Source organism: Lithobates pipiens, unplaced genomic scaffold (assembly GCF_037356315.1).
Source record: "Lithobates pipiens isolate NorthernLeopardFrog02 unplaced genomic scaffold, aLitPip1_a1.2 Scaffold_16, whole genome shotgun sequence".
Taxonomy (NCBI): Eukaryota; Metazoa; Chordata; class Amphibia; order Anura; family Ranidae; genus Lithobates; species Lithobates pipiens.
The window spans coordinates 535857086-535881238 of NW_027507748.1; the positions used below are offsets into that span (position 1 = coordinate 535857086).

Below are 24153 nucleotides of genomic sequence, written 5' to 3' on the forward strand. Positions count from 1 at the left end.
GGCTGCATTGATGGGCACAGTGAAGCTGCACTGATAGGGACAGTGAAGCTGCTCTGATGGGCACAGTGAGGCTGCATTGATGGGCACAGTAAAGTTGCATTTGATGGGCACAGTGAGACTGCATGGATGGCAGTGATACTGCATGGATGGGCACAGGGAGGCTGCATTTGATGGGAATAGTAAGGCTGCATTTGATAGGAACAGTAAAGCTGCATTTGATGGGCAGTGAGGCTGCATTGATCGGCACAGTAAGGCACCATTGATGGGCACAGTGAAATTGCAGTTGATGAGCACAGTGAGGCTGCATTGATGGGCACAGTGAGGGTGCATTGCTAGGGACACTGATCAGGCTTCACCCCCAGGATGAAAGCAGCCTAATGCTGCCTACACACGATCGGAAATGCCGCCAGCAAAACTCAGATGAGAGCTTTTTGGCGGAAAATGCGACCATGTGTATGCTCCATCGGTCTTTTGCTGGCGGATTTCCAGCCAGCAAAAGATTGAGAGCAGGTTCTCTATTTTTTGGTCGGGAAAAGTTCCTATCCGAAAATGCGATCGTCTGTATGCAATTGGAACACGCAAAAAATCATGCATGCTCGGAAACAATTCGACACATGCTCAGAAGCATGGAACTTAATTTTTCTCTGCTCGACGGTCGAAAGTTCAGAGAACTTTTGTGTGTCCGTGTGTATGCAAGCCAAGCTTGAGCAGAATTCTGTCGGAAAAACCATCCAAGATTTTTCTGATGGAAAATCCACTCGTGTGTACGGGACATTAGTGCCTTATCTGCATTAAATTAGCCTCAGAAACCTGTGTAATTCACATATGCGTTTGGTTTAAAAGGATTAGGTGACAACTCTATGAATCTGCTCCAAGACATATAATGGATGGAAAGTGGTTAATTATACATTTATTCTGTTAGTCCATCAAGATTATTCAAATATTGAACGGAATATGATGAAATATTCACTTTTCAAAGTCACACTGCACATGAGGAGATCAGCACACAGTGTCCCGCTCATCCAGCAGTGACGGCGTGCGCATGCGTGCCGGAGGCCGTCTTCTGCTGTGTTTGTTTCAGTCAGGTTGCTAAGGACTCTCCTCAGAGAAGTGTGGACGGCGCGGTGCGGGGTCAGGTACACGGAGCTTGGTGCCTTCATAGTCATATTACACTTGTCAGCTGTAGTGATAATGACGGGGATATAAAAGCTGGTCGCTGTGTAGTGAGCCCACATTCGGGTGTTTTGTACTGTACACAGCTCCTTCATTATAGCACATAGCACGGGTACAAATGACAGGCTCAGTGTACAGTTATCTGGAAGATTACACGACAATACAATTCAATGATACATGGTATTGTGATATTTACTATCTAGGTTCACATCTCTGTGGGTGGGCAATGCATGCAAAATGGCCCACGTTCCACGAATGCAGAGAAACGCTGCACTTTAGCAGATGAGTGCCATAACCCCATATGCCATTCAGTGCCGCGCAATTTTACAAAAAAGGGTTGGGTATTTAGTTTAGAAATTAGAAATGAATGTGTTGCTTTACCTATGTCATGCAAGCTCACAAACATACATGTGAACTGAGCTAAAGAGCTGCCTTTACATATATGTGGTTGCAGGAGTGTAAATCGCATGTATACCCACATGCAAAGTGTGGTGCTGCACAGAAAATGCACAGGGGGGCATTGACTATGGCACTCCCACACTGAAAAACACGGTTCCTGCACACGGAAATCGCATGGTGCACCATACGATTTCCATGCAACCCTGTTTTAAGGCTAGGTTTACATCTGAGCGAGTGTGGGAAGGTGTGGAATCGCTTACCCACATGAAAAAAATCTCTTCTGCTTAGGAGATGTCTGGGGGGGGGGGGGGGTACCAGTAATCCAAATGGCACCCCATGCACTGGAAACTGCAGCACGGTGTCCCATATTGGGAAGCTCACTTCACTGGGTGGTTTCTTTGCAACTGCGTTTTTGGAAAAGTTGCTGGGACCTTATCCCTCCATTTTCAGGAGGTACAGCAGCCCATTTTGTGCCCAAGCAAATGCAGCCGCTGGAAATTGCATAGATGTGAAGCGGGAGGTAAAAAAGATGCAGCAACCTTTTCTATGGTGAAAATGCAGGCACGGCAGCCCATTCAAATTAATGGGCTGCCATGCCTGCACACCTGTGGCACGCAGTGCTGCATACATGTGAACCGAGGATTGTCGCACGTACTCACCCTGATTATGTCATTTTCTTTCTATAGTTTTAGTGGGTAAACACACAGCCCCCATTCACACCTGAGCGTTTTGTCACATGATTCCTGAAGAGCAGCAATACTCAAAATGAAGAATTCCATTCATCTCAATCGGCCTGTTCACATCTGAATGCTGTCTTGACTGTCATATGAAGGTCAATAAAGTACATTACATTCTTTGAGGCAGATTCACACATTTTTTGGCCCCTATTTAATAATCCGTGGGGTCAAATTCGCACAATTCTTCTGTTCCTGTCACACACTTGTACAAACATGTAAAAGTAAAATCTCCAAGCTGGAGGCTGGTGCCCTATCAGGCAGAGCTGGATGAAAACCAAACATAGCTCTAGGCAGTGTAATAGTTTGATGATCCAAGATATTCATTTTTTTTTTTCATCAGGGAGCAGATTTTCTTTTTGAGGCTGGGTTCATACTGCAGGCGGATCGGATAAAAACGGACAGGCAGTCTGTTTTCATCCCATCCCCCATAGAGGAAAGCGGAGCTCTGACGGGTCTGCCCCTGTACAGTGAGCTCAGACAGACCTGTCATCTGCCGGCAGGGCAGCCATCAGAAATTGTGGGGCCCCTTACACAGCTTTAGGCCTGGGCCCCCTCGAGCCTGACCACCAACATTCCCCAGGATCCCGCCCACTGGCCGTCCCACCAAGTCCTTCAGTGCCTCAGCCCCTCTCACACCCGTACGCTCTGAGTCCCCTCACACCCATACGCTCTGAGTCCCCTCACACCCGTACGCTCTGAGTCTCCCCTCACACCCGCACGCTGTCAGCCCCCCTCACACCCGCACGCTGTCAGCCCCCCACACACCCGCACGCTGTCAGCCCCCCACACACCCACACGCTGTCAGCCCCTCTCACACCCGTACGCTGTCAGCCCCTCTCACACCCGTACGCTGTCAGCCCCCCTCTCACACCCGTACGCTGTCAGCCCCTCTCACACCCGTACGCTGTCAGCCCCTCCCTCTCACACCCGTACGCTGTCAGCCCCTCTCACACCCGTACGCTGTCAGCCCCTCTCACACCCGTACGCTGTCAGCCCCTCTCACACCCGTACGCTGTCAGCCCCTCTCACACCCGTACGCTCGCAGCCCCTCTCACACCCGTACACTCCTGGCCCCACTCACATGTGTGTATATGACAAGCATGTACACACACGCAAGCATGTGCACACACACAGAGACATGTATACACACAGGCATGTACACAGTCACACACACAGCCCCCTTGTAAGGCATTCCTAGTCCTAGCTCTCGTTTCCACATGCAGGAAATGGCCAAAGGTGGCAGCAAAGAGCCCAACATCCTTCCGACTCTAAAACACATACAGGAGCATCCACGGAGCTTCTCTGCACCCGACCCTGCCTTCTCATATCCCTGGCAGTCAGCCGGGCCCATCCAGACGCTGGGGCCCCTTACATGTGTATGGGCTGTACCCCCCTGATGGGGGCCCTGTCTGCTGGCTTAGCGGGGATAAACGGATCGTTCCCTGCTGAGCAAGTAGAGTCAGTCAAAACGGACATATGTGTGGAAGAGCCCTTAGGCTGCTTTCACACTGGGGCGGTATTCAGGCGTTACAGCGCTAAAAATAGCGCCTGTGTAATGCCTGAAAAAAAACGGCCCCTTTAACTCCAGTGTGAAAGCCGGAGGGCTTTCACACTGGAGCGATGCGCTGGCAGGACGGTGAAAAAAGTCCTGCTAGCCGCATCTTTGCAGCGGTGAAGGAGCGGTGTATTCACCGCTCCTATACCACTCCTACCCATTGAAATCAATGGGACACCGCGGCAATACCGCCGGCAAAGCGCCGCTGCAGCGGCGCTTTGCGGGCGGGTTTGACCCCTTTTCGGCCGCTAGCGGGGGTTAAAACCACCCCGCTAGCGCCCGCAGACCACCGCTAAAACGACGGTAAAGCGCCTCTAAAAATAGCGGCACTTTACCGCCGACGCCGCTCCCGCTGCAGTGTGAAAGCAGCCTTACTGTTTTGTGCGGTAATTGATTTCTTTCACACTTACCTTTACTCCCTTATGCCTGGTACACACAATGAGATTATCGGGCGAATGATCGTTCGTTTTTTGTTTTTTTATTAATCAAACGGAAATCATATGATCTGGCATCGTACGAGAATCATTTTTGTGCTTGTCCCAGCATGAATTGTTGTTTGATTGACTCTCAAAAAGCTGTGTACTAACAATCAGATTATTGTACGATTGCTTCGAAAGTGGTATTTTCCATCTGATTTTCTCATCGTGTGTTACAGGACGATAGTTGGCTCTACTGACCACTATTGACCACTACTTGCTCTCAATCCTTCTATGTCCCCACTTTAAAAACCTAAAATATGTTTTGCCTTGTGTAATACTCAAAGTAACCATGGTGTAAGATTTACCACCTTCTGTAATCACCCTTTGTAGCTGCAAAAGTTGTAAACTCATCCACCTTCTGAATCCTCTCTAATACCCTAATGGACTGCAAGCTCTCTCGCCTTGTGTAAACTCCCTTATGTAACCATGGTGTAAGATTTACCACCTTCTGTAATCACCTTCTGTAATTCAGTGCAAAGTGGATTTGCCTTTAGTAAATAACCCCCAATATTTTAAACTTTTTGCATAATTTTGTTAAAAAAATTGCAATAAGCGTATATTGATTGATTTGCGCAAAAGTTATAGCGCCTACAAAATAGGGGATAGATTTATGGCATTTTTATTATTATTATTTTTTTTTTTACTAGTAATGGCGGCGATCTGCAATTTTTATTGTGACTTTGACATTGCAGCGGGCATATCAGACACTTTTGACACTATTTTGGAACAATTCACATTTGCACAGCAATCAGTGCTATAAAAATGCACCGATTACTGTATAAATGTTAACACTAGGGGGTCGATCAAGGGGTTAAATGTGTTATCTAGGGAGTGATTCTAACTGTGGGGGGATGGGGACTGACTTGGGGAGGAGACCGATCGGTGTCCCTGTATACAAGGACAGGATCATCGCACATGCCCCCAATACCGCTGGGATGCCCAGAAGGACGTCACATGACGCCTGTCCAGAATGGGACCTCCCATCTGCGGACGTCATATGTCTATGGGCAGGTAGGGAAGTGGTTACATAAAAGTGGGCAGGAGAAGCCCTGAAACGTACATCTGGCAGAGTAAACTGACTGTTTTGCACTACCAATGAGCTATAAACCCCCAACTTGTCACTCTGTATATACGTACATCTGTCTGTCTGTCCTATAATGCTGTTAATAATATGACATAGGTTTGATACAGACCATATTCCTCACCCACTTTTTCTCTCAAGTGCATACAAACGCCTACCGCACTGTGACCACATCCTGTACCCAGCAGCCTAAAATAAAATCTAATAAACACATAGAGTATCTGAAAATATTCCTCACATTTTTTGTAAATATTTTATTATAACTTTTCATGTGACAACACTGAAGAAATTATATTAATGGCTGTGTGTTGAGTTATTTTGAGGGGACAGCAAATATACACTGTTATACAAGCTGTACACTCACTACTTTACATTGTAGCAAAGTGTCATTTCTTCAGTGTTGTCACATGAAGAGATATAATAAAATATTTACAAAAATGTGAGGGGTATACTCACTTTTGTGAGATACTGTGTATTCATCTAGTACTTTATCACACTTACAGCTCAGTGCAATTCAGCATTGCATTTTTGTAGTAGGTACAACCCTGCAGAAATTTTAGGGGAGATTTGACCCTTTATGTTTATGATAAATGTAATTTAGCAGTATTTTCCAAACATTGGTTTGTGATACAATACCATAACAAACTTTGCAATGTTGTAGGGCCCTTTCACACCCTTTGATGTGCTTAAAATGTTGTTTTGGAAAAAATATCGCCTTTTTAATGCATTTTTGGTGCGTTTCCTGGTTGCCAGATTCTTAGCATGCACCTGTGAAATATGAACATGTGATTCAAAAAGTGCACCAAAAATACAACCCCCGGTTTTTCATGTGTTTCTGATACATTTCCCATTTACTTCAGTGGGAGGTGCATTTTCTTGGTCTTTTAAAAGAGAGCACCAAAGATGTGAAGAGTCCCTTAGGATTTAAAGGGAAATATTTTTATGTGGTTTTGGTGCGTTTAAGCTGCACAAAAGCGCAACCAATGTGCATCAGTGTGAAAGAGCCCTTAGTATCGTCACATGCACAATCCACCTATACTGCTTCAATGCTGATTTTACCATATACTGTGCAGTCTTATCCAGGAACCCTTCTTTAGACTTAGACTAGCTATATACAGGTAGGTGTCCGTATCTGCATAAGAATAGTGACAAGGGAGATATCCGCCCATCCACAAGCTAGTTGGCAGATCTTGACCCTTAAGGATTCTTGCCTTACAATGACAGAGGTACACACGGGCTGTGTTTCTTCACTTTTCGAAGTACTAGAGCCCTCTCTAGTACTTCGAGAAGTGAAGAAACACAGCCCGTGCAGATACGGACACCTACCTGTATATAGCTGTCAGACCTATAGGTTTCAACAGGTAAAAAAAAACATTTTGGTGTACAATAAAAAGTTACTTCAACTGTGTTGGAGGTCATATTCAGCTTGATTATCCTAATTTATATTTGAAAGTAGGAGAATCACTTATCGTTATTCGCCCAGTTATGGCTGGTCTTATACTGCTTCACCCATGTCCATTGAGTAAGCACTTCTCCCAACATAAAGCCATTAACTTTCTATACTTTTAGGGAGGCAGCGTACAGTTAGGACATTGTCCTCTCCAGTTTTTCTAGTGTTGATCACAGTTCTATAGGCTTTTAAAGTTGAACTCTAGGCAGATATTAAATGCACAAATGAATGCATGTCTGAAATCTTTAATACATAGTCGCCATTTACACCGGTGCAACTTGTCATTCGATTTGACAGTTCCAAATCACACCACAAGTCACACCTTGTTGTCGGCAATGGAACCGTTCAAATTTGTGCAACTCTGACTTTGTGATGCTGCACCGATTTGGAAAAAAAGGTTCCTGTACTATTTTTTTCAATTTCAGGTGCAACGTACGTAGACATTTGTGCATGAAGTCACACTGATATCAGGCAAGTTGCACCTGAAATTGCACTGACCTGTGACTTTGAAATTGTGCTACTTAAGGTGAAGTAGCATGAATTCAAGGTCTCATGCAGTGTGAACCAGGGCTAAATGTGTCTTTTAAATGAAGGAAGTGTAAGTAACTAAATTTAGCTTGGTATTTTTCGCTTGTAGTCCCCATGCAGCAGGGCTGAATTGGGTGAGGAAGAGCCAAAAAAAAGGAGTCATGCCAGGTGATAAGAAGAAACAAACTGATAGGAAGAGATACTGTGGTGACAAAGAAATTAGCTCATCATTTATTCTGCTGCTTTTACTGTTCAGTCACAGGCTGGGACGAGTCCGGGATGACCTGGACTCAGAGGAAGTATGTTGAATGATGCTAGCCATTAGACTGAAGACATCTAGTGACATAGAATAATTACTGTGAGGGGCCCAATCCAAATTCAGGCATTGCTTTGCCTGTTGAGACTCCCTTCTGCTTAGCTCCCTGTGAGATTTCTTGGTCAGTCATAATACATATCCAATTTCCTGCTGAATGCTGAAATCTATGCTCATCTCTTAGGCTTCCTATTTAAACCACACCTCTGCGCTTCCTATTTGCCAGATTATATACAGTGGGTATGCTTTACAGCTTGAACTTAAGACAGACACAGTTTTTGTTTTATCCAGCCATATTTACTCAGTGCATCTTATAACATCCAGGTGAAAGATACGCCAACACGTCAGATAAAAAATCAAAAACAGAATCACTGAGTTGGAAAAAGGATTACCCCTTGTGTGAGTATTTTGTTGAACCACCTTTGCTTAATTACGGCCTTTAGTCTGTTGGGAAATGTCTCTACTAACTTTGCACATCTAGACTTTGCAATATTTGCCCACTCTAGTTTGTAGAACTGCTCAAGTTCAGTTAAATTTGATGGTGACCGTTTGTGGACTGCAGTCTTCGTCATTCCACAGATATTCAATGAGGTTTAACTCTGGACTCTGACTGGGCCATGCTAGGACATTGACCTTTTTTTCTCCTTCAAATACTGTGTGGTAATTTTTGCTGTGTGCTTTGGGTCTTGTCATGTTGCAACAAAGCAACAAAATGTGATTATTTTAAAGGGGGGGGGGGGGTGATCCTTTTCTATACCCACTGTATGTGTGCTTATGCCAATATCTTCCTCTTTGTTGATACGCTGTAACAGCTGCTATGGCCAGTGTTAGGCAGCAAATTGAAGAACTGCAAGAGATGGTGTTAAAAAAAAGTTTTAACTTTTTACATTTTCATTTTTTTTTATAACAAGCGTGTCATTTACCTGCTCTGTGCAATGGCTTTGCACAGAGCTTCCCTGATGGTCCTCCACTGGTGCTCCTAGCTCCTCATCTCCATGTGCAGTCACAGGAAACTGCTTCCTATTGTGGCACAGGTGCGGGCTCGATCTCAAGCCAGGCTGTGTGTCTCGCTAGATAAACCAACATGTGTTTTTCATAAACAATTAAAATAACACAAACCATACAAATCAAACTGATATTGATGTGCCAATAAAATATTAGAAATCCCAAATAAAAAGTCCCAAAAAAGTGAGAGTCCGTTGTGAAGTGAATATATTATATCTTTGTGAATAAACACCTCCCTTGTGTACCAGCCACTATTAGTAAGCACAGCTGCTTACCAGAGACTCAGACCTCAAAAATACAAGAAGTTTGACAGAGTTTGAGGGACTATGGCTCCATAGCCCTGAGAAGACATCCTATCGAATGAAGCGTAGGATTTTGTTTAGTGGTGAAATTAGCATGCCCAACCAGAGGTCTGGCAGTTTATCTGTTCCATGCTTGTACTTGTGTCATCTTATGGGTATATGTCACTATGTGGATTCTCCCTGCTTTTCTCTATGCGTGAGAGGCATTGTGCGGTGTGAGAACGAGAGCCATCCTTCAATGAAGAACCAAGAAGTTCTTCCTAGAAGTTATTGGGCATTATGCCATTAATGCAACTGCAATCACATCAATTATTGATTTGATTTGTATTGTTTGCGTTATTTTAATTGATTATGGAACAGCACAACACATTTTTGGTTTATCTGTTTTGGTATATTTTTTGTGTTTGAATATCGATGAGTGCATCAATTAGAGGTCGACCGATATATCGGCCGACCGATATATCGGCCGATATTTGCCGTTTTTTAAATAATCGGCATCGGCCGATTGTTCTGATAAAAAGCCGATTCTACAGTGGGACTTTGAAATGACTTCTGTAAGAAGTCAGTGTGAGTTGCCTGAGTCGTCATAGCAACACTTTCCTCCTCTCTGGGCAGACTGCCAAGAAAAGAACAAAATGATACAATGTTTACACTTGAATGAATGAAGTCATCTCAGTGTGTAGAAGTTCTCAGTTTAACCATTTAAAGACTAAATCTTTTCTGACACTTGTTGCTTACAAGTAAAAATCCTGTATTTTCTGCCAGAAAATCACTTAGACCCCCCAAAAATGATATATATTTTTTTAGCAGAGATCCTAGGGAATAAAATAACGGTTGTTGCAATATTTTATGTCACACGGCATTTGCACAGAGGTCTTTCAAATGCATTTTTTTGGGAAAAAAAATACACCATTTAAAATATAAAAATAAAATAAAAACAGTAAAGTTAGCCCATTTTTTTTTTTTTGTCCAAAAGTTTTGACTACCCGTTTTTATTTAATATATAGTTTTTTTTTTTTTTTTAATCTAGATCATACATACAACTAAACTGATTGGAGGTTTGTTTTGTTTAATAAATGTTTAAGTGTAAGAAATTTTCTGTATCACTTATGAAGGCTGCTTTCACACTGGAGCGTTGATGGTAAAACGCAAGTTTTAGCGGCTCTTTACCATCATTTTAGCGGTGCTATTTGGCTGCTAGTGGGGCACATATAACCCAGCTAGCGGCCAAGGAAGAGGTTAAATGCGCCCATGAAGCACCGCTGCCAAATCGCATTGCATGCGCTTCGGCAGTGGTGCCCATTCATATCAATGGGCAGGAGTGGTGGAGGAGCGGTATACACCACTCCAAACGTGCTGCTTGCAGGACTTTTTTTTTAAGATCCTACCAGTGCATCGCCTCAGTGTGAAACCACTCTGTCTTTCACACAGACTGCAGGGGAGCCATTTTGCAGGCACTTTACAGGCGCTATTTTTAGCCCAAAAGCGCCTTAAAAAATGCCCCAGTGGGAAAGGTGTGTTAGATCAAGGGGGATTAAAAATAAATAAGTAAAATAAAATCGGCCTAACATATCGGCCCAAAGAAATCGGCATCATATATCGGCTATCGGCCGCCATGATTTCTAAATATCGGCATCGGCATCGGCCAGAGAAAAACCCATATCGGTCGACCTCTAGCATCAATTTGTATTTGTATAAAGTAATTTAAGCATGTTTTTATCTGTGCTCATCAGTGTAGCCTCATCAGTGCCCCATAAACTTCAATCAAGATGCACCAAAAAGCATGTACAGTATAGAGGTCGACCGATATGGGTTTTTCTCTGGCCGATGCCGATATTTAGAAATCATGGGGGCCGATGGCCGATATATGATGCCGATTTTTTTTGGGCCGATATGTTAGGCCGATTTTAAATTTTTTTCCTTTTTATAATTTTTTTTTATCCCCCTTCATCTCATAAAATCTAAAATCTAACACACCTTTCCTACTCCTAACATGGCTCCCCTGCAGTTTGTGTGAAAGACAGTGTGCTTTCACATGGAGGCAATGCGCTGGTAGGATGTTAAAAAAAAAGTCCTGCAAGCAGCACGTTTGGAGTGATGTATACAGCTCCTCCACCACTCCTGCCCATTGATATGAATGGGCACCACTGCCGAAGCGCATGCAATGCGATTTGGCAGCGGTGCTTCACGGGCGCATTTAACCTCTTCCTCGGCCACTAGCTGGGTTATATAAGCCCCACTAGCAGCCGAATAGCACCGCTAAAATGATGGTAAAGCGCCCCTAAAACTAGCAGCGTTTTACCATCAACGCCTGCCCGCTCCAGTGTGAAAGCAGCCTTCATAAGTGATGCAGAAAATTTCTTACATTTATTAAACAAAAAAAACCTCCAATCAGTTCACTTGTATGTATGATTTATATAAAAAAAACAAAAAAAAAACTATATATTAAATAAAAACAGGTAGTCAAAACTTTTGGAAAAAAAAATGGGCTAACTTTACTGTTATAGTTTTTTAAAAAATTTTTTTTATCATTATTGTATTTTTTCCTCCAAAAATTGCATTTGAAAGACCGCTGCGCAAATGCCGTGTGACATAAAATATTGCAACAACCGCTATTTTATTCCCTAGGATCTCTGCTAAAAAAAAAATATATATATATATACAGTGGTGTGAAAAAGTGTTTGCCCCCTTCCTCATTTCCTGTTCCTTTGCATGTTTGTCACACTTAAGTGTTTCGGAACATCAAACCAATTTAAACAATAGTCAAGGACAACACAAGTAAACACAAAATGCAATTTGTAAATGAAGGTGTTTATTATTAAAGGTGAAAAAAAATCCAAACCATCATGGCCCTGTGTGAAAAAGTGATTGCCCCCCTTGTTAAAACATACTATAACTGTGGTTGTCCCCACCTGAGTTCAATTTCTATAGCCACACCCAGGCCTGATTATTGCCACACCTGTTCACAATCAAGGCATCACTTAAATAGGAGCTGCTTGACACAGTAAGGTCCACCAGAAGATCCTTAAAAGCTACACATCATGCCGAGACCCAAAGAAATTCAGGAACAATTGAGAAAGAAAGTAACTGAGATCTATCAGTCTGGAAAGGGTTATAAAGCCATTTCCAAAGCTTTGGGAATCCAGCGAACCACAGTGAGAGCCATTATCCACAAATGGCGAAGACATGGAACAGTGGTGAACCTTCCCAGGAGTGGCCGGCCGCCCAAAATTACCCCAAGAGCGCAGCGACGACTCATCCAAGAGGTCACAAAAGACCCCACAACAACGTCCAAGGAACTGCAGGCCTCACTTGCCTCAGTTAAGGTCAGCGTTCATGCCTCCACCATCAGGAAAAGACTGGGCAAAAATGGCCTGCATGGCAGAGTTCCAAGGAGAAAACCACTGCTGAGCAAAAAGAACATCAAAGCTCGTCTCAATTTCTCCACAACACATCTTGATGATCCCCAAGACTTTTGGGACAACATTCTGTGGACCGATGAGACAAAAGTGGAACTCTTTGGAAGGTGTGTGTCCAAGTATATCTGGCGTAGAAGGAACACTGCATTTCATAAAAAGAACATTATACCAACAGTAAAATATGGTGGTGGTAGTGTTATGGTCTGGGGCTGTTTTGCTGCTTCAGGACCTGGAAGACTTGCCGTGATAAAAGGAACTATGAATTCTGCTGTCTACCAAGAGATCCTGAAGGAGAATGTCCGACCATCTGTTCATGTACTCAAGCTGAAACGAACTTGGGTTCTGCAGCAGGACAATGATCCTAAACACACCAGCAAGTCCACCACCGAATGGCTGAAGAAAAACAAAATGAAGACTTTGGAGTGGCCTAGCCAAAGTCCTGACCTGAATCCTATTGAGATGTTGTGGTATGACCTTAAAAAGGCCGTTCATGCTCGAAAACCCTCTAATGTAACTGAATTAGGACAATTCTGCAAAGATGAGTGGGCCAAAATTCCTCCAGGACGCTGTAAAAGCCTCATTGCACGTTATAGCAAACGCTTGGTTGCAGTTGTTGCTGCTAAGGGTGGCCCAACCAGTTATTAGGTTTAGGGGGCAATCACTTTTTCACACAGGGCCATGATGGTTTGGATTTTTTTTCACCTTTAATAATAAACAACTTCATTTACAAATTGCATTTTGTGTTTACTTGTGTTGTCCTTGACTATTGTTTAAATTGGTTTGATGTTCCGAAACACTTAAGTGTGACAAACATGCAAAGGAACAGGAAATGAGGAAGGGGGCAAACACTTTTTCACACCACTGTGTATATATATATATATATATATATATATAATTTTTGGGGGTGTCTAAGTGATTTCCTGGCAGAAAATACAGGATTTTTACTTGTAAGCAACAAGTGTCAGAAAAGATTTAGTCTTTAAATGGTTAAACTGAGAACTCTACACACTGAGATGAGTTCATTCATTCAAGTGTAAACATTGTATCTTTTTGCTCTTTTCTTGGCAGACTGCCCAGAGAGGAGGAAAGTCCCTTCTATGAAGACTCAGTTGACTTCTATTACAGAAGTCTTTTGCAAGTCGTGCTGTAGTAATAAATCGGCCTTTTTATCAGTACAATCGGCTGATGCCGATTAATTAAAAAACGGCAAATATCGGCCGATATATCGGTCGACTTCTAGTACAGTATCTCACAAAAGTGAGTACACCCCTCACATTTTTGTAAACATTTTATTATATCTTTGCATGTGACAACACAGAAGAAATTACACTTTGCTACAATGTAAAGTAGTGAGTGTACAGCTTGTATTACAGTGTCAATATGCTGTCCCCTCAAAATAACTCAACACACATCTGTTGATGTCTAAACCTCTGGCAACAAAAGTTAAAATGTCCAAATTGGGCCCAAATTGTCAATATTTTGTGTAGCCATCATTATTTTCCAGCACTGTCTTAACCCTTTTAGGCATGGAGTTCACCGGAGCTTCACAGGTTGCCACTGGAGTCCTCTTCCACTCCTCCAAAATGACATCACGGAGCTGGTGGATGTTAGAGACCTTGCACTCCTCCATCTTCCGTTTGAGGATGCCCCACAGATGCTCAATAGGGTTTAGTTTTGGAGATATGCTTGGACAAGTCAATCACCTTTACCCTCAGCTTCTTTAGCAAGGCAGTGGTCACCTTGGAGGTGTGTTTGGGGCTGTTATCATGTTGGAATATTGCCCTGCGGCCCAGTCTCCGAAGGGAGGGGATCATGCTCTGCTTCAATATGTCACAAAACATGTTGGCATTCATGGCTCCCTCAATGAACTGTAACTCCCCAGTGCCAGCAGCACTCGTGCAACCCCAGACCATGACACTCCCACCACCATACTTGACTGTAGGCAAGACACACTTGTCTTTGTACTCCTCATCTGGTTGCCACCACACACGTTTGACACCATCTGAACCAAATAAGTTTATCCTGGTCTTATCAGACCACAAGCCATGGTTCCAGTAATCCATGTCCTTAGTCTGTTTGTCTTCAGAAAACTGTTTGCTAGCATCATCTTTAGAAGAGGCTTCTTTCTGGGACGACAGCCATGCAGACCAATTCAATGCAGTGTGCGGCGTATGGTCTGAGCAGTGACAGGCTGATCCCCCACCCCTTCAACCTCTGCAGTAATTCTGGCAGCACTCATACGTCTATTTCCCAAAGACAACCTTTGGATATGATGGTGAGTATTTGCACTCAACGTCTTTGGCCGGCCATGGCGAGGCCTGTTCTGAGTGGAACCTGTCCTGTTAAACCGCTGTATGGTCTTGAGCACCATGCTGTGGCTCAGTTTCAGGGAAAATGGCTAATTGGGCCCGATTTGGACATTTTCACTTAGGGGTGTACTCGCTTTTGTTGTCAGCGGTTTAGACATTATTGGTTGTTTGTTGAGTTATTTTGAGGGGGCAGCAAATTTACACTGTTATACAAGCTGTACACTCACTACTTGACGTAAACCACGTACGTCAGGACTATCAACGGGCCAGTAGCCAATAGCTGTGGTCTCTTAATTTATTCTGAGCATGCGTGGCACTGTGTCCATCGGAATTGTCTACACATGATCGGAATTTAAATGATCAAATTTTGTTGTCGGAAAATTTTAGCTTCTGTTCTCAAACTTTGTGTGTCGGAAATCCCGACGAAAAAAGTCAGATGGAGCCCACATACGATCAGATTTTCCGACAACACGATCCGATCACACATTTTCTGTCGGAAATTCCAACCGTGTGTACAGGGCATAAGGCCGCGTACACACGGGCGGACTGTTCGCCCAACCTTGTTCGGCAAACAGTTTCATCAAACAGTCCGCTCAAAATTTGCATGAGCGGACTTGCCCACACACGAGCGGACTGTTTGACGAACAAGGTTGGGCAAACAGTCCGCTCAACTTTTGAAATTAACGGACTCGCCCACGTAAGGCGGAGGCAAATCCGCCCATTTCGAGCGCGTGTACAGGTAGGCGGGGCCCGCGAAGGAGACGTCGCGGGCTCCGCCGCCTGGAATGGGCTTAAAGGGGAACCCCAACGCCGAAAAAATCGGCGTGGGGGTTCCCCCCAAGTCCACACCAGACCCTTGTCCGAGCACGCTACCCGGCCGGCCAGGAAAGGGGGGCGAGCGAGCGCGCCCCCCCTCCTGAGCCGTACCAGGCCGCGTGCCCTCAACATGGGGGGTGCCTTGGGGAAGGGGGGGCCGCGCGGCCCCCCCACCCCAAAGCACCTTGTCCCCATGTTGATGAGGACAAGGGCCTCTTCCCGACAACCCTGGCCGTTGGTTGTCGGGGTCTGCGGGCGGGGGGCTTATCGGAATCCGGGAGCCCCCTTTAAGAAGGGGGCCCCGGATACCGGCCTCCCACCCTATGTGAATGAGTATGGGGTACAATGTACCCCTACCCATTCACCTGTGAACTAAAGTACAATAAAAAACACAACACAGAGAAAAAATATTTTATTGCACAGCTCCGGGGGTCTTCCGTCTTCGGGGGTCTTCTCGCCGGACTCCTCCGCTATGTGTGTGTAGCTCTTTTGCTAGCGGAGGAGTCCGGCTTTCTTCCTCCCCGCCGCCGGCCTCTTCTCCCGACTTCGGGGGTCTTGTCCCCCTCTTCGGTTCTTCTGCCGGGCCACCGCGCCTGGTCCGGTGGCCCGGTCTTCTGTCGCCGTCTTCCGTTCTTCTGTCGCCGCCTTCGGTTCTTCTGCCGGGCCACCGCGCCTTCTTGTAGCTCTTTTACAGGCGGTGGCCCGGTCTTCTGTCGCCGCTGTCGTCGCCGCCGCCTTCCGTTCTTGTTCTTCTTGTTCTTCTTCTTCTCCTGGAGATGTTGACTCGACGAGCTCTCCGGCCGGAATGCCAGAGCCGCGCTGTGCGGTCACTTATATAGTGACAATGGGGCGGTGTCACATGGTATATGTCACATGGGTTGGTCACATGGTGACCCCGCCCCCTTACGATGTCATAGTCCCCATGTGACATCAACCCATGTGACCAACCCATGTGACATATACCATGTGACACCGCCCCATTGTCACTATATAAGTGGCAGCGGAGCGAGTCCCTGGCATTCCGGCCGGAGAGCTCGTCGAGTCAACATCTCCAGGAGAAGAAGAAGAACAAGAAGAAGAACAAGAACGGAAGGCGGCGGCGACGACAGCGGCGACAGAAGACCGGGCCACCGCCTGTAAAAGAGCTACAAGAAGGCGCGGTGGCCCGGCAGAAGAACCGAAGGCGGCGACAGAAGAACGGAAGACGGCGACAGAAGACCGGGCCACCGGACCAGGCGCGGTGGCCCGGCAGAAGAACCGAAGAGGGGGACAAGACCCCCGAAGTCGGGAGAAGAGGCCGGCGGCGGGGAGGAAGAAAGCCGGACTCCTCCGCTAGCAAAAGAGCTACACACACATAGCGGAGGAGTCCGGCGAGAAGACCCCCGAAGACGGAAGACCCCCGGAGCTGTGCAATAAAATATTTTTTCTCTGTGTTGTGTTTTTTATTGTACTTTAGTTCACAGGTGAATGGGTAGGGGTACATTGTACCCCATACTCATTCACATAGGGTGGGAGGCCGGTATCCGGGGCCCCCTTCTTAAAGGGGACTCCCGGATTCCGATAAGCCCCCCGCCCGCAGACCCCGACAACCAACGGCCAGGGTTGTCGGGAAGAGGCCCTTGTCCTCATCAACATGGGGACAAGGTGCTTTGGGGTGGGGGGGCCGCGCGGCCCCCCCTTCCCCAAGGCACCCCCCATGTTGAGGGCACGCGGCCTGGTACGGCTCAGGAGGGGGGGCGCGCTCGCTCGCCCCCCTTTCCTGGCCGGCCGGGTAGCGTGCTCGGACAAGGGTCTGGTGTGGACTTGGGGGGAACCCCCACGCCGATTTTTTTCGGCGTTGGGGTTCCCCTTTAAGCCCATTCCAGGCGGCGGAGCCCGCGACGTCTCCTTCGCGGGCCCCGCCTACCTGTACACGCGCTCGAAATGGGCGGACTTTCCGAGCGGGAACAGTCCGCTCATTTCGAAAGTACAGCGGACAAGCCCACACACGGGCGGACTGTTCGCTCAAACACAGTTTCAGCGGACAGTTTTTCGGAATTTCCGAAAGACTTTGTCCGTCCAACTGTCCGCTGAAACTGTCCGCTGAAAGCCCACACACGAGCGGACTGTCCGCCCAAACACTGTTCAGCGGACAAGGTTGGGCGAACAGTCCGCCCGTGTGTACGCGGCCTAAGAATATGTTGTGTAACGTGAGTGGAACTTGAAGCATCCCGACAAAGGACACTGGGACCCACGAGGATCGACCAAAACTTTGGAGACATATCTGGCACAAAAAATGTGTCTATGTAAAAAACATGGCATAATAAACCCAAAAGGATATATAGTAATATAAGGTGTATAAATGCATCGCCACGTAATGCAGATGCATGCATGGGGGTGCGTCACCATAAGGGGTATTCTGATGAAAGCCTCCCACTCCCAACGGGTCAGGTGGTCCATGCAGCAGGATATAGAGGCAAGGAGAAGGCAGAAGGACACAAGAGCCTTAAAAGCACCTATCTATGGTTGCCGTTTAATGTAAATATCCCAAATCTGGGACGTTGTGTGGTCCTGGCTGTGTAGCAATGGAGGACTGAGCTTACCTAGCTTATTAAGGCGGGGGGATCGCATGGTGTACCTCCACAATGTGGACATGGTCTAATGGATCGAGGTGGTAGGTATCAGGTGATCGGGGGACCCAGCCCAGGTGATGAACCTTACCAATCTCCTGTATACTATGTGTGAGTTAGGACTCGTCTGCTAGATGATCCCCTGGCACAAGCTGATAGATGTCGAAAGGCCGCTGACACGCTAGGTTGTCAGGTCAGAGGGAAGTCAAAATTGCGCACATGCGTAGCGTAGCGGAAAAGACTGAGCCCAGAGGGATGCCCCGAGATGCAAAAAAGCACCAGGGGCTCCAAAGTGTCCAAAGGCAACAGAGATGATGGGAAGAAGTCACTATACAGAAATTTCCAAACCATGTGCGATAAGGCAGGGATGGAGAAGGTGAAGCCCAACCTGAACAGTAGAAATACAAGAAACACAAAAATGTTAACAGTATAAATGACAGATGTTGGTAGGGGGTGCTAATTGGTCTAACAAACCCCCCCAAAAAATATTAAAAGTTTTTTTTTTATGGCAACCAGCCTGCCTGGTTTTACAACTAAGTTGGATATCTGGTAAACTATAATTGACTTATAAAATGCATATAGATGTGAATCTTAACAGTACCCACATAAATTGTTGCAAAATAATTGACTTATAAAAATATAAATCTTAACAGTATCCATATGTATTTCAATAACCAATCAAAAGGTATGTGCAAAATATTGTGATAACCAATCAAAGGTATGTGCTATCACACCATATAAAATATATAGACAAAATATCATAACAAACAGAAACTGCATTAATTTAAACCCTACCACTGAATAAATAAATGCCGCAGCCCTCCTATAGTACCACAAAATAAAATAGTTATACCTGTGAACTGGCAAATCGCATATAATAAATACCAATAGAGTGCTTACACCGTGAATGCCTATCTAGGTGTATCAATCAAAATCAGTGTACAAATCTTAAATTAAATAACATTTACGAGTGAACCAAACAACAAAAGTCCATATATATGTGATTCTTGTGACTGATTTTTCCAAACCATCAATTAGAAACCTTCACCACATTACCAGCGTTGGGGCAAAAAGAGAAGGGGGGGAGAGATGGTGAGATGGAGGAAAAATGGTAAACAGAAAGGGGAGGATGGGGGCCAATGTGGGCGTATTCCCCTGTCACCCATTATGAACTGAGTTTCTATCAGCGTAAATAAACTTAAACTAGGTGACAACAAATATTAAAAAACCTGTGCAAGATGCTGGTGCTCTCCTCCACCTCGAAATCCTGGCCGCTCACCTTAAAATCTGAACTCTGTTTTACCAGCAGGTCAGATAAAGCAGATACCCTCTGGGGGTAATCAATGAATCAGCCTTGCATGGAGGTCCTAATCCATCTGTTTCACCCTCTCTCTCCTTACTGACTTGACCAGTCTTAGCCCACGTACACACGGTCGGACATTCTGCCAACCAAATCCGACGGATTTTGTCAGACGGATTGTGTCCAAAACTGTTGCATACACACGGTCGGACCCAGTTGTCGGATTTTGCGGTTGCCAAGAACGCGGTGACATAAGCCGTGTTTGGCGGGACTAGAAAAGGGAAGTTCAGCACCATGTCCGGCACTCTTTGGGCTCCTTCTGCTGATCTCGTGTTAGTAGAAGTTTGGGAAGAGACGATTCGCACTTTTCACATTAGTGATTCAGATCGCTACTGCTCTTCGGTTTCTGCTTGTCTTTGCGTATCTGATAATCAGTGTGTGCAGTCTTTAAGTATTTGTTTCTCATTGTGGACTATATCTTGGTATAGTACGCTTTGAAAGGCATTTTTTATTGTCTGCTTGCTTCTGCTATTCAGATCGTTCTTTCAGGCCTTGCTGTTTATCGGTGCTTTCTGGTGTCTGTTCTGACGAGCCGACCGTTTTCAAACCATGTTTCGTCTACGTACTCGTCCTACAGTTTGTGCTGTGCAGGGGCTTCGTGTTGGGGTTCTTACTTTGACACAAGCCCAGTCCATGAACAGGGAGGGGAGGCGTTTGTGGACCAAGATTTGGTTGCGCCAGCGTGACCAGTTCTTGCACATGCCTTTGCTCTGTGATATCCACGAGAAAATTCCTGATCATTTCAGGAATTATCTCCGGATGACGGACCCCGTTTTTCACCGTCTGCTGGCTTTGCTGACCCCTTATATCACGAGGCAGGATACCTGCATGTGGCAAGCCATCACTCCGGAGCAGAGGCTCATCGCCACGTTGCGCTACTTGGCGACAGGGAGAAGTCTTCAGGACCTCAAGTTCTCTTCAGGCATCTCCCCCCAGCCTCTGGGGATCATTATTCCAGAGACCTGTTCTGCCATCATTCAGGTCCTGCAGAAGGACTATATGAAGCTAAGTTTTATCCTTAAACATCACATTCTATGTATTTCATGATTTCTAATGTCTTGCATTTCTTTCCTCATTCCCTAATTGCCATCATTGCAATATGCTCTAATTCATATGCTCTGCCCCTTTGTCCTCAGGCATATTTGCCTCACTAACTTCCCCACCATGCTCTTCTTGGCCCATAAAACTATAGTCTAGTCACTTAACAATGTTTTTTGTCAGCTCCATAGTATTGCTTTCCCCTAAACACCCCCTAAAATGTCTACAAATGAATGTGATGTGTGTGCTTCAATTCATGTAAAGTGACCTTTTTTTAATTTTTGGGGTTGTGCCAAACTCATTAGTAGCCCCCCTCCCCCCAACTGCTAGCTCAGCTGATAGCAATCCTCTATCTGATGACTTGACCAAACCCAATACACACTATACCTACCTTTTTCATGATCACATTTATGGACGAATTCACCAAAGCATGTAGTGTAAGGGCCTGCCTCAATACTTTCAAATGCTATTTTTATTTTTTTAACACATTAATTTTCTTGCTATGTAATAGCAGAATGTCAAAATGTGCTTCCATTTTGTTATTATGACACTTCTTACCTGTCCCGTGGGCTGCCAATAGTGTAAGTAAGGAGGGGCTTCACAAAGTATCACACATTATTTAGGCATTCAGCTCTCAATCAAGTGGAGAGGGTTACCTGTCCTAAACATCCCCTCTCATTTTTTAGCAAGGACCCATCATATGGGGGGGGGGGGAAATGGGGGGGTGATGACTCTCATAAGGGGACCTTATACTTTAGGCTTTAAATACTCAGTTCCCAAAAGGTTATACTAATTTTGACCAAAAATGTGGGTGTCTAATCTGCTTGCAATGTTGATTTGTCAAATTACTAATTTTTGTACTTGTTTCACTACACAGTGTCCTTCAACGCCACAGGAATGGCAGACTGTGGCCTCCCACTTTGCCATTTTTTTTTAAGTTGTGCCTTTTTCACCAACAGTGCAAACCCAAGTTCAGAGCGAGATGAGGGGACAGTCTCTTCTTCAGATAATGTTATTATGTTGTGGGTCTGCTACACACACACCTTCTTTTTGTAACTAATGTATGTAGTGAATTACTGACCAAAATCGTGCTAATTTTCAGCACCATGGCAGGAAAATGGCATGATTGTTCAAATGTACACCTCACTGTGGGTGTTTTTTTACTAAAGGCACATCCACTATGCACTACAAGTGCACTGCAAAAGTACACCTGAAACTGCACTTGGAGTGCAAAGTGGAGTTGCCTTTAGTAAATCACACTCCTTCTCAGCACAAACTAAAATTTGACTACAAATAAATTTTATGCGCAATGAAAAAGGAAGCCACACATTGTTGATAATTAAACTTTTTAATACAAGCACATTCACATGTGCGTTTCGAAAAGGTTTTTACAACAAACCAAGAAATTGTGTGTATCCAAAACAGAGTTTAATCAGAATTTTGTTTCCTTGTTGTTTTTGTGTAAACAGGCATGTATTAAACAGTAAAATACTGAACACAGGAACTTACAAAGTTCAACTTTGAAAAGTGAAGACAATATCAGACCTGAGTATGTACAAACTGGGCTGATATTGCCTTCATCACATGGGGTGTCACCCCTGAAAAATCCAAATTTGGAAGATGCACACAGTGTGTCAACATGTGCTATCTCCCATCATGGGGGATCAATGTACATGCTTTGGGGCTGCAACCCCTTCATCTCAGACACTTTACACAAAACATGTACATTGATCCCCCATGATGGGAGATAGTACATGTTTACACACTCTGTGCATCTTCCAAATTTGGAATTTCGATAAATACAACATTTTAAAATAGCAAAAATAAAACCCTATCTAGTTTTTGTTGTTTCACACTCTCCCCAAAACATCAATGATGTTCTTCATTTTATTTTTTACATCATTGATGTTTTGTTGGATAATTTCCAAATCACGATTGCACCCCATTATCTCTCCGATCAAGATCTGGGCACTTTCACTGGTAAAACTGGAATCTTCTTCCACATCACCTACAAAACAAAGCAAACAAACACACCATGTAAGAAAAATATGGTGATATACAGTGGTGTGAAAAAGTGTTTGCCCCCTTCCTCATTTCCTGTTCCTTTGCATGTTTGTCACACTTAAGTGTTTCAGAACATCAAACCAATTTAAACAATAGTCAAGGACAACACAAGTAAACACAAAATGCAATTTATAAATGAAGGTGTTTATTATTAAAGGTGAAAAAAAATCCAAACCATCATGGCCCTGTGTGAAAAAGTGATTGCCCCCCTTGTTAAAACATACTATAACTGTGGTTGTCCACACCTGAGTTCAATTTCTCTAGCCACACCCAGGCCTGATTATTGCCACACCTGTTCACAATCAAGGCATCACTTAAATAGGAGCTGCTTGACACAGTAAGGTCCACCAGAAGATCCTTAAAAGCTACACATCATGCCGAGAACCAAAGAAATTCAGGAACAATTGAGAAAGAAAGTAATTGAGATCTATCAGTCTGGAAAGGGTTATAAAGCCATTTCCAAAGCTTTGGGAATCCAGCGAACCACAGTGAGAGCCATTATCCACAAATGGCGAAGACATGGAACAGTGGTGAACCTTCCCAGGAGTGGCCGGCCGCCCAAAATTACCCCAAGAGCGCAGCGACGACTCATCCAAGAGGTCACAAAAGACCCCACAACAACGTCCAAGGAACTGCAGGCCTCACTTGCCTCAGTTGAGGTCAGCGTTCATGCCTCCACCATCAGGAAAAGACTGGGCAAAAATGGCCTGCATGGCAGAGTTCCAAGGAGAAAACCACTGCTGAGCAAAAAGAACATCAAAGCTCGTCTCAATTTCTCCACAACACATCTTGATGATCCCCAAGACTTTTGGGACAACATTCTGTGGACCGATGAGACAAAAGTGGAACTCTTTGGAAGGTGTGTGTCCAAGTATATCTGGTGTAGAAGGAACACTGCATTTCATAAAAAGAACATTATACCAACAGTAAAATATGGTGGTGGTAGTGTGATGGTCTGGGGCTGTTTTGCTGCTTCAGGACCTGGAAGACTTGCCGTGATAAAAGGAACTATGAATTCTGCTGTCTACCAAGAGATCCTGAAGGAGAATGTCCGACCATCTGTTCGTGTACTCAAGCTGAAACGAACTTGGGTTCTGCAGCAGGACAATGATCCTAAACACACCAGCAAGTCCACCACCGAATGGCTGAAGAAAAACAAAATGAAGACTTTGGAGTGGCCTAGCCAAAGTCCTGACCTGAATCCTATTGAGATGTTGTGGTATGACCTTAAAAAGGCCGTTCATGCTCGAAAACCCTCTAATGTAACTGAATTAGGACAATTCTGCAAAGATGAGTGGGCCAAAATTCCTCCAGGACGCTGTAAAAGCCTCATTGCACGTTATCGCAAATGCTTGGTTGCAGTTGTTGCTGCTAAGGGTGGCCCAACCAGTTATTAGGTTTAGGGGGCAATCACTTTTTCACACAGGGCCATGATGGTTTGGATTTTTTTTCACCTTTAATAATAAACACCTTCATTTACAAATTGCATTTTGTGTTTACTTGTGTTGTCCTTGAC

The 24153-nt window shown here is 44.9% G+C and overlaps 1 protein-coding gene across 4 annotated transcripts in view; it reads left to right on the forward strand.

Moving 5' to 3' along the window:
* Window positions 1-1069: 1069 nt before the first annotated feature.
* Window positions 1070-24153, forward strand: part of LRRC63 (leucine rich repeat containing 63) — a 121994-nt gene continuing 98910 nt past the window's right edge. For 2 of the 4 annotated variants that reach the window (XM_077483242.1, XM_077483241.1), the window contains exons 1-2: window positions 1070-1136; window positions 8040-8114. The gene's annotated coding sequence lies outside the window, so the exon portion shown is untranslated. The remainder of the gene's footprint in view (window positions 1137-8039; window positions 8115-24153) is intronic. The other 2 variants (XM_077483244.1, XM_077483243.1) reach the window with 2 other exon arrangements.